The sequence below is a fragment of the Marmota marmota genome, unplaced genomic scaffold, assembly GCF_001458135.2.
Source record: "Marmota marmota marmota unplaced genomic scaffold, marMar, whole genome shotgun sequence".
Taxonomy (NCBI): Eukaryota; Metazoa; Chordata; class Mammalia; order Rodentia; family Sciuridae; genus Marmota; species Marmota marmota.
Window position 1 is genome coordinate 12981593 of NW_026000142.1, and position 13155 is coordinate 12994747.

Consider the following 13155-nt stretch of genomic DNA (forward strand, 5'->3'; position numbering starts at 1 on the left):
ACAGTCACTAGTATGGCAATATGTAAATCAATGGATGTGTAATTGATGTGATTCTGCAATCTGTATATGGGCTAAAAATGGGAGTTCATAACCCACTTGAAGCAAAGTGTGAAAGATGATATATCAAGAGCTATGTAATGTTTTGAACAACCAACAATAAATTAAAAAATTTAAAAAAAAAAAGAAGAGTCATGAAAACTGTTTTTTGCCCTGATTTTTAAGAAAGTCATCGTAAGGTAATTTTTTACTTCTTTATACATCAAAGTATGATTGGAAGGCAGTATGCAATTTTAGGTTATTTGGGGGATATGCAAAATATAGAAGATGAAGTAATATTTTTTTAAATCTTAATATTACCTTTAGATAGATAACTTGATCTTTAAACAAATTGGGGATTTATAAAATATTCTATATAGAGATGATTTTTAGGTGAAATTACAAATAAGTTGTAAAGAAAGAGAGGCAAACCAGATTGGACCCAGATCCCCTGACTACAACAACAATGATTGTTTATATTGGGATATGTGTAATAATTGTTCTGAATAAAGTTACTCTTACTGTAATAAAAAAATTTAAATCTTTGGCCTAGACCTATTGGCGTGCTAGAGCCAGTTTGGTCTGATTCATGACACAGATTGTTATATTTTCAAGAATTTTGCAAACTAATTGACTGATGTCTGTAGTAGCTTGAAATTGGCCATGGTGGGAGTATTTGCATGTAGAATATTAGTAAATGCTATAAATCAGCCTCTCACTTTTTCTCCAAACAGCTGATTTTTTAACATTTATCAGTATTCTTTTAATATTGCTTCCTGTAATAATGTTACCTTCATTTTGACACTTAAATGTGCAGTTCACTAACTCATGAAAATATTGTTTACTTTCTATCTTAAGTAGTTCAGTTTTATATGTGTTGGAAGAATGATGCCAAGTGCTTTGATTTGATTAATAAATTTCAGAAATACACATGAATATATTTAAGAAATGTGTTTATTTCAACTCTTGATTTTTGTTTCCCCTCCATAAATAATTATAGTGCTGTCATTGGAGAAATTGATGAAGAGACAGATTCTGCGCTTGACTTGGGGAATATACGAGCAGAACCTCTAAATTCTGTAGCACACTGAGGAAAAACTACGTATATTGGACATCTAAATCTTGTACAGAAACCAGTTATTCTGAGGAAGATGTTTGGAATTTTTAGGAACATGTAATTGTGAATTTTGACTTCATATTGATTCAGTGTAATATGTAAATTAAAATATTTCTACATTTTTATTGAAAAAATATTTTGCCTAAATTATAAGTGTGGTGGCTTGGTTTTATTTTTCTCTTAAATGATGTGGAAATCTATTGATTCTGAAAACGTAGAAAAAATCAGTACTCTGATATTTTAATATTTATGAAAAACTAGTTGAAAAGAGAAATGTTGCATTATATAAATTGTGCACACAAATAACCTCAGTAGTGCAAGCTATATGTGTTTTTTTCATAATTTTTTTTTTTTTTTTTAAAAGAAAGTCACTAGACAGTATATCTTGTCTTCTACAGGTATTCAAGCCATTGGCATTTATCCCACTGAACTAGTGGTGGTTTACCAGTACTTTAAAAAGTTGCTCCCTAGCACTCAGAGATGTGGTTAAAATGTCTTTAATCGAGCAAAGAAAAAGTACTAATAAAAATTTAATAAATTGGGCCAAAAATTAGAACTGAATATTAAAGATGACCAGGAAAGATAGGACTGATTAAAAAGATTGTTGGTAAAATCCTTGGATGGCCCACCCAATGCATTAGATCTGAAAGTAATATGAATACATTAATAATGAATTTTATAAACTGTTTTATTTGAAAATATAAATTCCATTGTAGCTTTTAATTTTTAAGAATTTTAAGATTTCTAATATTGAAAATTTTACTGTTGTTAAATGTGGGTATGTAAACCTTTAGTCTAATTTGGAGCAATGCTTGCTATTGCCAACAACTTTCCTACTTCTCTAAACCTGATCTCAGAAATAAACTTGTTTTTTGAAAGAATATGAAGAAACAATGTAAGTAGTGTTTAGATAATCCAGGCTAGCCAACAGAAATTCTTATTAATTCATGTGTAGACCAAAGTGTTTCTTTGTGATGGGAATTATAAATTTCATTTTTAGTTTGTTTTTTCTCCCCAATGTGGAAGTGCTTAAAATAGGGGTTGGCAAACATTTTCTGTAAAAATCTAGATAGTAAATATTTTAGACTTTGAAGGCCATTTGGTCTCTGTCACAGTTACTCAGCTGTGCTGTTGTAACACAAAAGCAGCCGTAGATAATGTATAAATGAGTAGTCCTGGCTGTGTTCCAATAAAACTTCCTGTACAAAAACAGGCACCAGGCTGGATATTGCTTGAAGGCCACAGTTTGGCTTAAACTATAAGAAGAGTAAGAAGAAATAGTGGCCAGTTTGTATAAATTCTGTAAAGGGCTTTTGGAATGGATCCGTTCAAAGAATTTAGAGGTGAGTTTCAGTCACATTTTTTAAAATACTTAAAATTTAAGACATGATAGTTTGAGTTATACAGGAACAAACCTTATAAGAAAAAAATTTGGGATTCTTTTTTCATTGGTCAGCGATCACCATCACCCTAGAATAACTTAGTTGATGTTCAGGAGGGTAAGACATCTGGGAAGATAAGAGATTAACTAGTATTGGCTATTCCTAAATATTTGGCCTTTGTAGTGGTATAAGGTTGTTAAAGTTTGGATCTGATATGTCTCCCAAAGCTCCTGAATTGAAGACTTGGTCCTGGTCTCCATGCAACAGTGTTCTTAGGTTTGGGAAAGTCACTGGATCATGAGGGTTCAAACCTCATCAGTGGATGAATGCATTGATGGATTCATAATGTGATGGCATTATTGAGAGGTAGTGGAGCTTCAGAGGAGGAAAGTCACTGGGGGAATTTTCAAGAATTTTGTCCTTGTCCACTTGCACGCTATTTCCCAGCTGCTGTGAGGTTATCAAGTCTCTCTACCACCTGCTTCCTGCCTTGTTTTGCCTTACTATAGGTCCAGAAACAATGCATCCAGCTGAACCTGGGCTGAATTCTCTCAAACCATGACCCAAAATAAATCTTTTTACCTTTTATAAGCATTTTTCTTGGGTATTTTTTCACACAATGATAATCTCACATAGGTTTTATAATCTATTTAGTAATAAAATGAAAGTGATGCAAAGTGGGCAAAGCAAATAAGTTTAGTTAGGGACTATGAAATAGATACTCTGTTTCAGTGGAACTAATTCCAATAATTAAAACTACAGAGCATTCATTTTGTAAGAAAAAAAATTCATTCTGATAGTACAAATGAAATCCAGAGTCAGATCTCCCAAAATACTTGTTGTAGCAACACGAATAACATGTAAATACATAAACACAAACCATAGTCATCACCCTCCTGTTGATGGGTTTCTAATGTGATATATCCTCTTGGATTTCTTTTTGCATGAAAATTGTAAGGGAACAACATCCATATGTGGTAATGTGATCTATATGCAATATCATGTTTTTTTTTTATATTTAATGAAACTTAAATTCTGTTATTAGTTTCTTATTGAGACTCAAGTTTAACCTGTAATTAACCTCTGTGACTTGACACAGGCACAAGGCACAATCTAAAACCAACTTAAGAAGGAATTACAAGTATTTCTTGGCAAGATATTTTCTTTAAAGTTATTTGAAAGGGGCAATTAAACAACTTTTTTTTCCTGAAAAGGAAAAATTAAAATAATAGTTTAACATTGCTTGGACTGGATTCCCAGTCCTGTAGCCTGCAGGTAGAGTGCTTGCCTTCCATGTATGAGGCCCTGGATTTAATCCCCAGCATTGCAAAATATATAATAATAACTTTGCTTTTAGGTTGGAGCACTTTGATAACTTAAATGGCTTTATACTGACAATTTTGGCTTAAATATTACAAATCTTGATCCCAGAACAAGAGATACTAAATTTTTATTAGTATCTGCTTTACTGAAATGTCCTACTTAACATTTATAAAAACCATTCTGAAGTTTTAAGCTAATAATATGAGATGAAAGTAGGACTAAAAAACAACTTTTAGGTGGTATTTAAAGCAAACATAAGATAACTATATTATTTGTCTTAGATGAGTAATGGAATATTTACCATGTGAATAAGAAGTAATAAACTGTCTTCATAAAGACATGTGAACCTGCTTTGTGTAGTAGTCAGAGTTATATAGCAACTCTTAACTAGTAATATAGTCTGTTCTTGGTCTTCACCTTCAAAATTAGTAGATACCTTTTTTTTTTTCTCCCACTCAATGCATATCATGTGTCAAACATGATGCTAAGTGCTTACAACAGTGATCATTCTACACGTTGGGTAATTGAAGCTTAGCAGAGTTAAATGCCTTACAAGAGATAGCACTAGTGAGTAATGGGAATCTTAATTCAACCTGGTTTTTGTACTTAATACAGAAAGTATGATCTCATGGGGGGGCATCAGAAGTCCCACAGAGAGATACTTAGGTCTAAGACAATTCCCAGAGCTGTCCTGTGGGCCACTTTCACTGAAATGCTTTATTCTTGGGCCCTATTTTCTGATTGTGGTTCAATAGATCTGTACTAGGACAAAAAGGAATAGTTGCCAATAGCAAAAGAAAGCATGGTAGAGTTATTAAAAGACCTAGCTAGCATGTGTGTATGCTGATGTGTCTCTACCCCATAGAATCCTTAAGACAGAATCACACCTATCTTTCTGGGCTGTGACAAAACTAGACTGCATTTAAAACACTTTGTATGATTTCTAGAACCTAACAGTCAACAGCTTTTATTCATAGTATTCGAAAGTCAATGTGGATAGGTTTCAAATGTGGGTCTTGTCACTTTCATTTTTCAGTCTGTCTCACTGGTAACCATATCCTCTACAAGAAACTTGAGTATATAAATCATGAAGAACTTTGGTTATGTGAAAAGTATGTATAAATTTAACACTATTTTGGGCCAGGGTTGTGGCTCAGTGGTAGAACACTTGCTTAGCATGTGTGAGGCACTAGTTTTGAACCACATAAAAAAATAAACAACTTTTTTAAAAAAGGTCCATCTACAACTAAAAAAGAAATTAAATGAAAACACTATTTTAACAAATATGCTAGAGAATTAAATGTGCTCCTAGAGCAGGCACATCTTTGACCAGGAATTTGAACATTCTGAAGATTTTTACTATAGAAAAGAATCTATTCATTCTGAACTTCTATACTCACTACCTCATTTCATAGATTTATTTCTAATCATTTTAATGTTTTTTTTTTTTAATTTGGGCTATTAGTCTCAGTTTTTAAGTCATGAGCAAATTGGTTAAATTGCTTTCAGTTTACATGTAACTGAAAAAACTTATGTCAAAGCCATCTATCTGGCTTGATACTGATCCATTAAACAGCATAGTGCTCTCATTCAAGCAGCAACAAATGCATTTAATTGCAAAATATCTAGTTTTTAAATACCATCTTGTTTATAGGGATTATTATTTGTGTAAAATTTGGTCAGATGCTTTTTTTTTGGTTTGCAATCCTGGGGATTGAATTGAACCTCAGGGCATTGACATACTAGGCAAATACTGTACCTCTGAGCTATATTCCAGCCCTAATCAAATGCTTTGATGTGATTTTCCTTATTCTGTATAGTAAGAACTTAGTAATTACAAAGCTTGGACGGTCTTTGTGAATTGATACTGCCTCCTAGTGATCATGTGTTCAACTTCAAAAATAGATTTTTGGAATTTTTGTGAGGGACATTTGTCAAGTCATTAATATATGCTGGGTATTGTGCTTGACATTGTGTATGTACTAGTGAACAAAATTTAAAAAAATATTGTCTTTGTGAAGCTTTATCTGACACCTGAACCATAAAGCAACTACAAGTGGTCTTTTTTAAAGTGGGTACAATTCATATCAATCATTTCAATTCATATCATCATTTTTAATTATTATTTAAGATTGCTAGGTCTGTGTAAATTGCATAACTCTAAGGATAAAAAGTAAAATAGAATTTCAACTGAGTTTTCTACAATTAGTTAACAGGATACCATCTGCTGCCTTTTGGCATCACTTAGGGGATGGAGGAGTTGAGAACTGTTTTTCAAGACAAAGTTTAAATAGGAAGAGAGGTTTTAGCCTTAAGAACTTTAAAAACCCAATGTTGGTGTTAAAATTTTTGTAGGGTTTTTTGTTTGCTTGCTTATTTTTTGGTACAGGAGATTGAACCCAGTGGTGCTTAACCACTGAGCCAGTCCCCAGCTCTTTTTTATTTTTCATTTTGAGACAGGTCTTGCTAAATTGCTTAGGACTTCCCTAAATGGCTGAAGCTGGTTTTGAACTTGTAATCCTTCTGCCTTATCCTCTGGAGCCACTGGGATTACAGATATGTGCCACTGCACCTGGCTTTTTGTAGTTTTTTTTTTTTTTGTATATTCCATCCCTTCTTTTTTTGTACATTTTAAAAATTCTTGTATTTTATAGAGTATTACTTGCTAGTAACACAGATCAAGTATTCTTACAATGCCATTGAAATCCCATTCCATTAGGTATATTCCATTGTTCTTTTAACTGCATGATGGGACTTCTTCCCTATTCTTAGGGTAATGCTCTGCTTCATTATACTGTAATTATTTTTATTGTTTTTCCCCCACATATACTGGTGTTACAAATACTATATAATCAAAAATTATAAAGTTTTTATTACATTTGAAATATATTGAAAAACAATAATCAGGAATGGGGTGCGGAAGAATTAGACATCTTTGAGGAGATAACATTCTCATGTATTAATAAGTGTGTGTGTGTGTGTTTTGGGGTGGGGAACAGGAAAGGAGATAATGTGTTTATCTGGAAATATGCACAAGATAGATATATTTTACTTAATTTTTCTCAGATCAAGAAAATTATAGATTATAATATATTGCTCTCTACAAAGAGGAAAACTCCTGAAATGATACAAGTTGCCAGAGAATGCTGCCTTAGGGCTTATATAACACTTTAAAGTAAATGACCTGATAGAGGTTACAATTAGAGTTAAAAATTTTTAAATTATTCATTTTACTCACAGTAATTTGTCAAAATTAATAATAGCCAACATTTATCCTAATGTTGAACAATGGACTCCACATTATTTATTGTGACCTAGGAAAAATACTCAGAATTTTAATTAAGAGTATTTCCTGGTCAAGTTCTTTGATGGAGGAGGGGGAACCCTAGGAAAATTCTGAATAAGTAGAAATTTATTGGAATTGAAAGTCTCTTTCCCTTGACCAAAGGTCATGTGACATATTGATCATTATATTTAAAAAAGGGGAAAAAAAGTACAGAGAAAAACACCTAGAGTCAAAGTGGTTAGTTAGAACAATGAAAATATTAGATTGCTTTATTGAGAAAAGATAAATGGGAAATGATAATATGTTAGAAGTCTGGAAAAAAACTTCTGTGTTTCATTTTGTACATTAAAACACAATATCCTAGGAAAATTGGAGGATAATTTAGTGCCAATGAAATTCTAAATTAAAGAATAAACAGAAGCAATTCACCAGTAATACTTCATTTCCTTTGTATTTACTACATGACAGCTGTATCAGTAAAGTAGGATTTGAAGGTGATATATAAAAGTGTCCAATGCATGGCAGGGATGCAAGTGCTTCTATGTGTGGAGATGTGGAAGAACATGAAGGTGTCTTCATGAAAAGGAATGGACTTGTGCTGGGCCCTTAAGGATAGTAAGGATTTTCATAGATGGTTAGGAAAACTTTTCAAATTGTTGAACATAAAGGCAGGAATGAGCAAGAACATGGCTGAGTAATAAAAAGGAAACTGACCTACCTGTACAGTAAAGGCTCAGATCCTGTATGGTCCAAAAAAGACTTGTCCTTGACTAGCTCCTTAGAGGCAGACTGAGCAATTGGAATGTCCAGTCTGATAAGAGTGCTTTTGTATGCCTAAGCCCTGGGCCATGTGGTATCATTTTAGTCTCTGGGAGACTAGAGATTCAGAAGTCCTGTGGGAGCTGCACATGCATGTTACTCAACCAGATAAAAACGCAGGAGAACAGGAAGGCTCAAGTGAGCACCTCTAGGGAAGCAATACTTTGCATGTGTTGTCAAATACTGTTACTAGGAGAATTAGTTGCTGTCTGTAGCCCCACTAAAGTCAACAACTGGTGCTTGTGCTTGGTTTCTCCTTGATTTCATCCTATGTACCTTTTCCTTTTGCTGATTTTCATCTGTACCCTTTTGCTTCAATACATGGTAATCATGAGTACGGCAGCATTTCTGAGCCCTGTGAATTCTGGTGAATCTTTAACTTCTAGATGGTTTTGAAGACCCCCATCTCACTAAATTTTTCACTGAAATTTTTGAAACAAGGGAAAAGATTACCTTAAATATTAGGACGAAGTTTATGCTTCATTCACAGAGTAACAAAGTAGGGAGATTAAAAATGCAAGTTGTGTTAAAGGAACATGGATTCAGTGGCATTGAACAGAACTATTAGCCTGAATGAAAAAATGATTTTAAGTGAGGAGACTACTGCAGTAATTACCTGGCCATTTGACAGATTTTATGTCAGATTTTCAGATGTGACACAGGCTGGAAATATAGGGTTTCAAAAATATGCATATAAGCTTAAAAAAGGAAATTATAATATTTTGGAATGGTGATTCTCTGTTCTAAGATTACAAAAGAAGGAAAACCACTATTAGCCTGCAATAATTTGTTCAGTAATGAGAAGCACCAAATGCCAACACTGTGCTAAGATCTGAGAACTTAGGGAGATATTTAGGGCTTTAAGATCTACCATAGGCTGCAGTGATTGGTGAGCAGGTTCATATAGCAATTTTAACAGTGATAATGAATGTATTATTATCAGTATAGGCATATATGCTTATAGTTTAGGGCACGTGGTAAAAGACAAAAATATTTCAGTCTGACAGCAGTATCCAAATTACAGATTAGAGAACTAAAGACCTGTCATACCCAAAGCAATGATCTGGAAATGCCTTCCCTAACTGCCAACAGATAAGTAATGAAAATTGAATCAATAGCTTTAAGTGAGTCTATGCATCTTAATGCCTTTCAAGCTACATGTCTTTCTTACTGCCAAAATAAATAATCTAAAAATCATGTTGAATCAGTGTAAAAAAAAGAAGTGCAATTGCCATGGGGGATTAAATGTCCAGGAGCACATTATATTCACTTTGTATAGCTATTGGATGTAATAATAGAATCACGAGCCATGAACTGAATTCTAAGTGGCTGCTATGGAGCTCTCTAGAGGCAGAATTTGCTGCAGCTCTAACTGGCTCCTCAGCCCAAATAGCATCTTTGAGAAAGCTTTAATTTTAGCTTTCCAGAAATATTCATATGACATGTTTAGGGTCTCCAGTATTATTACCATGAAGTTGGAACTTTACCCAAATTATAAAGTACTGGTCCCTGTCAAGTTGAAATGATGTTAATATTTTCATTTATGTTTACACTATTTAAGAGATCATAACTAACAATCTCAGGATAATTTAATTTTCAAATCATGAATGAGTTTTTATATAACAAAGATAAACTGCCACATTGTATTATATTTATTCATTATATTATATTAGATTTTTTCATTGCTTAGAAGTCAAATTTAATGTTCTTTCCAGTCATTTATTCCTCAAGTGCTTGAATTTTACACCTTTTTTCTTCTGTAACAGAATCTTTTCCCAAACAACCAACATTTTAATGGAAGAAATTGAGTTCTGCAATTGCTAATGTGGATTTTTCTCCTGTCCCATTTTCTAATAAGAAGGAAAATTTCAAGCCTGGAATTTTGCTTGGTAATTGATAAGTAAAGCCTTCTTTTAACACTCTGCATTTTTCACATGTATACTAGTATTAGTATCTAAATTACATTAAAATCTCAATAATTTGGTATCAATTGACTTGGAATTTGTGACACTTGGGCTAGATAGTGTATTTACTTGTATCACTGAAAGAGACAAGTTACTAAAATGAAAAGGGTAAGTTTAAAATAACCACAGAAATAAGCCTTTAATGAACTTTATATATATATATACACTCAATTTTGAACAATCACTCTTTAAATCAGGAGATATTTTATATACTCAGTAGTTATTGTGAGTTACTTATACATCATAGAATTTTGAGCTGAAAGAAAGGTAACAATCACCTAGCTGAATTTTCTTTATATTCCAGAAGAGGAGAGAATCTAACTAGGCATGTGCAAGCCTGAAGCTGCCAAGTAACATGTAGAGGCAGTTATCTAAGTAATGCCAACTAATGAAAGCTGGACAAAGAGGAGATATCTGGGCTTGATAATATCATAAGAGCTACTGAATCCATCCGTGATCTGACTTCTAAGACTTTCAGTTATATGGAACATAAAGTTTCCTTTGCATAATATACTTTGTGATATATTCTGTTAATATGCAACCAAGAGTCTCAATAATAGATTTATTTTAAACTAAATATTAATATATATTTTATACAAAACTCAATGAAATACATTTATTAATTTAGGAATGTGCTTATATGATAGTTAAACTTTTAAAACTTCATAATCTTCAATACTTATACCTTTTTATTTTAGAAATAAAAATGCAAGTTTATGTTTGCCCTAGAGCTATAGAATCAAACTGTTCTTAAAATTCTACTCATGAAACATAAAAAATTAATTATTGAGCATCTCATGTATAATAATTAATAATAACAAGTGTTTTCACTTTAAAGGCATCTTTTGTATGTTTCTATTTCCATTAGGCAACCTTCAAATGTTTATTTTATGTATTGAATTTCCCTACGTTTAATTAAGGATTTGGCCTTAGTTCACAATTATTTTCTAACACAAATTTTATAAATGAATGCCTTGTGAATCCATATGGCATAAATCAAGCTTTCTGGATCCTAATCACTTTAAGTGATCACATGTAATATTCTGCGTATGGACCTGTAATACCAAGACCAGACTCCGAAAGCATGAGGGAAACAGTAATTCAGGATAGCTTAAAAATCCTGACTGCCTCATCAATGCATTAGGGATTCTGCAGTTGTATTGAAACACACTTGTTGGTAGTTCCTTTGCTTGTCTCACAGTCCCTATGAAGAGATCTGACATTGATTTAGGGTAGGTTTCACAATGTGCATATTAACTGAAACATAGTGACTTTTAATGAGTAGGTTACATAATTAGATTCAAATCCGGGAGGCTGGACTATGAAGATAGAGCAAGAGAGAACACAAGCATGTACCTTGAGGTAAAATCTTATACTCCTCCTGAGAGTTAATTTCAGAGGAATGTGATTCTTCTAAGGGCCAGGTCAACACTTTGCATTATAAAATCAAAAGTTCAAGCCTGTAATTAGGTCTGTTATGTTTTCATCAATATCCTAAAGGCAAAGAGGTTTCTTTCTTTTCGGAAAGAAAATTTCATCATTTTACAATTAGAATTCTTTTGTTACTAATTCATAATAACATTACAATTTTCTAAATATTGCTATTTCCATGTGCATTTTTTCCTTTGAGCAATCTGTAACTGTTGATACAGACATTGGTCCATATAAAGCAAAGCAGCTATCATTATTACAGTAAGATAAATTAAGTAACTAAATAACATGACTATGAGAGCAATTTATTTGCATGAAAGTAAACCCTTTAGAGTACCTCCTTTTGAGTACATTACCATCCTCAGATAATCCAGGCAAACTAATGTTTCAAGTTCTTTGTGGAAATCAAAGACCAGTCTTGAGACACCAGGTTCCCATACAAGGCATGAATCCAGTTGTTTTTTCTTTTCCCGTGGAAGCATTATGAGGAATCAGCAAATCTGAAAGGTTCTTCCCAGGGCAATGGATATCTGCCTTTTTCTTCAGAACACCTTTATATAGATTAAATCTCCTGGTGACAAATTTCTTTAAGAAAAATAAGAACTTTCTGGATCCTTATTCTGCAGTTAAGGATGTTTTTGGCCCTTATGACTTTTTTTCTTAGGTTTTTTGATTCTGAAGGCAATGCTGAAATTCCCCAAGCTCACAGTGCAGGAAGGGTTTAAGTACAGCTGTCAGTAAAACTTTTTAAGGGCTCTTCAGTATTTTCAGCCCTGTCATTATTGTGGGATGATAGATAATCAGCCTCTTATGGCCATGGCACTTCCAATGTGGTAGTTATTCTATGGCCTCCTAATGGGCTTGTTTCATTAAACAAGTGAAGTTCGCTGGTGGAAGTATTTCATGAAGTAGTCAATGTATTTCTTCATGTATAAGGCTGTGAATTGAACACAAACTACATAGTACTTCTACAAACTTCTGTGGATTTTTCTGGGGTATGGAAGAGAATGAGAGAAAAAAGGCATATGTACTCCTACTCTGGCATGTCCAAGACAGTTTCTATTTTTTTTTAATTTTTAAATTTGTTCTAATTAGTTATACATGACAGTAGAATGCATTTTGATACACTGTACACAAATGGAGCACACTTTCTCATTCCTTTGGCTGTACATGGTGCAGAGTGACACCAGTAGTGTAACCATGTATGTATATAGGGTAATAACCTCTATCTCATTCTACTGTCCTCCTATTCCCATAGCCCCACCCTTCTCCTCACTCTTCTCTGCACAATCTAAAGTTCCAAGACAGCTTCTAAATATCACTCATTTCACTCAATCCTGATGTCTTCATAAGAGAACAGTCTCTTATCCAGGTTTTCAATAATTCCTTGCTTACCTTTTAATATTTGGCTTCTGTGGTTACTTGGTATGTGGAAGGTAGGAAACTCTTTAGAGATGCAGTTTTGGCTGATTTCCCAAACAGGATATTGAATTTTAATTTTTGCTATGCTACTTAAATGTACAAATAGTTTAATTTCTGGATATTCAGATTTTTAACCAGTAATAAGTTGCACAAATGTTCAGATTTCTCCCTGGGTTGTTGTAAGATTAAATGAGACAACACACAGAAAGAAGCCAAATATTGTTGGAGAAGATAATGCTAAGTGATGTCAGCCAATCCCCAAAAAACAAATGCAGAATGTTTTCTCTGATATAACGAGGTTGACTCATAGTGAGATAGGGAGGGAGAGCATGGGAGGAATAGATGAATTCTAGATAGGGAAGAGGGGTGAGAGGG

At 33.2% G+C, this 13155-nt stretch overlaps 1 long non-coding RNA gene across 1 annotated transcript; it reads left to right on the top strand.

Moving 5' to 3' along the window:
• The first annotated feature begins 183 nt into the window (after window positions 1–183).
• On the top strand, window positions 184–3129 carry LOC125611373. Its single transcript, XR_007341541.1, has 2 exons — window positions 184–236; window positions 1037–3129. It is a non-coding gene; the product is annotated as an uncharacterized LOC125611373 (long non-coding RNA).
• The last annotated feature ends 10026 nt before the right edge of the window (window positions 3130–13155 follow it).